The sequence below is a fragment of the Schistocerca serialis genome, chromosome 9 (assembly GCF_023864345.2).
Source record: "Schistocerca serialis cubense isolate TAMUIC-IGC-003099 chromosome 9, iqSchSeri2.2, whole genome shotgun sequence".
Lineage (NCBI taxonomy): Eukaryota > Metazoa > Arthropoda > Insecta > Orthoptera > Acrididae > Schistocerca > Schistocerca serialis.
This window is the reverse complement of record NC_064646.1, coordinates 350,171,518-350,174,228: the sequence shown is the minus strand read 5'-3', so window position 1 is coordinate 350,174,228 and position 2,711 is coordinate 350,171,518.

Here is a 2,711-nt window from a genome sequence, read left to right as displayed (position 1 = left end):
AGTCTCATCCACAATGACTTCACTTTTGAAGGCATCACCTAAAAACAAATCCATGGTACAGCAATGAGCAGCTGCATGGTACCATCCTATGCCAACCAGTTCATGGGCCACCTGTAGGAATCATTCCTAACCACCCAGAATCTCAAACCTCTCACCGGGTTCAGATTCATTGATGACATATTCGTTATCTGGACCAAGAGTGAGCACATCCTGTGTACATTCCTTCAGAGCCTCATAACTTTCTCCACCATTCACTTTGCCTGATCCTCCTCAACCCAACAAGCCATATTGCTCAATGTTGAGCTCCACCTCAACAATGGCTACGTCAGTACCTCTGCCCATATGAAACCTACCAATCAACAGTACCTCCACTTTAGCAGGTGACACCCATGACATACCAAGATGTCCCTTCTGTATCATCTAGCCATCGGTGGTCATCACATCTGAAATGACAAATAGTCCCTGTCTAAATACACCAAGGATCTCTGAAGCCTGCATAGATCAAAATTACCCTCTAAACCTTGTACAGAAAGAGATCTACCACCCGGCAACAAAGGAGCACTACTCTCATGACTCAGGACCAACCAGGACTGAGCAAATGAATCACATTCTCCGCCAGGGTTCCAAATACCTCTTATCATGCCCTGAAATGTGCAATATTCTACCCATTATCCTTCACACCCCTCCAACAATGGCATTCCACCAACCACCAAACTTACGCAGTACTTGCTCATCCCTACTCCACAGCTGAACCCAACCCCAAGCCTCACAGTTCATATCCCCACACTAGCCCTTGATACAAGACTTGTCCCATACATCCTCCCGCCACTGCCTACTTCAGACCAGTCATGGCATCTCCTATCCTATCAAAGGTAAGACTACCTATGAAAGAAGGATGTAATCTACAAACCAAGCTGCAACCATGGTGCTTCTTTCTATGTGGGCATGACAGCTACCAAGCTGTCTGTCTGCATGAATGACAACTGACGAACTGTGGTCAAGAGAGGGCTGGACCACCCATTTGCAGAACATGTTGCCGAACACAATCCTTCAAAGTCTGTGCCATCTGATCCTACCTACCAACACAAACTTTTCTGGATTATGCAGGTATTAACTCTCCCTGCAGCATATCCTATGTTCTCATCACCCCCCCCCCCCCCCCCCACCTCTCCCCAGCCTCAACCTTCACTATTTCTCTGCCCTCACTGTCCTCAACCTACCCTGCTCCCATTCCAGCAATTAGCAACTTTCTATTCCGCCAGTGTGCCTACTAATCTTTTTCCTTTTCTCTACTTTTCCAACCTCCTGACTGCACATAGCATTCCTCCCCTGTCCTCTCCATGCTCCCACAAGCAGCACTACACCTTCTCCATCCTTGCGCCTCCTCCTTACCATACCGCCTATGCCAGATTGCTGCTCCCATCAGGCGCAGTTGCTATCCACAGTCCGGCCACATTGGTTAGACACAGTGGTCATGTGTGTGTAATTTATGTTCCTGAAGAAAGCCTTTTGTCAGAAAGTGTAAATGTATAGCAGTCTCTTCATTGTGCCTCTCTGCGACTTCTCTATGTCATGAGTAGCATCCTATCCTTTTCACAATATTGTTGAGTCTAAACTATAATGTTTATGCCGTCTGAGGAAAATTTTTATGAGGACAATGCACGAATGTGGATCTGAAGTGTTGCAAGAAACAGACAGTTCGAATTCGTAGTTAAATAGTCTAAGTACACAGGTTGCAAATACATAATTGGAATTCAGTCAACAGACTGACAGTCTAAGAATACAAGCTGTAGATACAAAAACAGAAGTGAATCAACAGTTTGCTAAATTATGTGCATGGATAGATAATATGCATATTCATGAATCAAGGGAGAAAAATGCTCAAACGACACAGGATATATTAATGTTAAGCAGACAGATAGCGAATTTAAAATTACACATGAAAGATGAAATTGACAGAAACAAACAATGTTATAATAAGGAAAGAGGTTATTGTTCAAACTTATTTACTTAATAAAGATAGTCACCCAAGGAGTATCTTCAGATGGTAGAGGGGAGTCAGAATAACAGAATATGAAATTTACAACCATATTTATTCATATCGAAGAGGGGGACAAAAAATTAAAAATTTAAAATCTAAGGTGCAAGAAAAACGCTACACATTGCCTTACAGACCAGTATGAGCAAAGTGTGTTCATATTGTGGGTAAGAACATGTGTTAGAAAACGCCTGTTTGTATGCAAGAGGTGTGCAAATGGGACTCTTGAGTTTTCAATACAGAAAATGAGCCATGGAATAGGGAGCCACTGGAACATGAAACAAATAAAATGGTTCACGCTGTTTCCATCATATAAGTGAGAATAAACCACACTCACTGAGTGAAAGATGGGGAAGGTTTAGTTTTCAAATGTAATGATATAGTAAGTTGTTTCTCAAGTTTTAAGTCAGAAGGTAAGTGATACCCGATTATATTTTTGAGAACCTTTGAGTGAGCTTCATCTTTTACTTGGGATAATAAAAAAGAAGGTTCAGTTTGTGACAGGACATTTACAGTCACAAAATGAGCTGTCCTTCAAAAACAGCAAATTTCTCACAGCAAGAGAAACATTGGTCAGAAGACGAACAACAGAAGTTAATTTTAGAATTACTAGATTCTGGCCCTTATACTAAAAGATGGGAAGGATTTAAAAAATAGTGTTTGTCGCACTTGA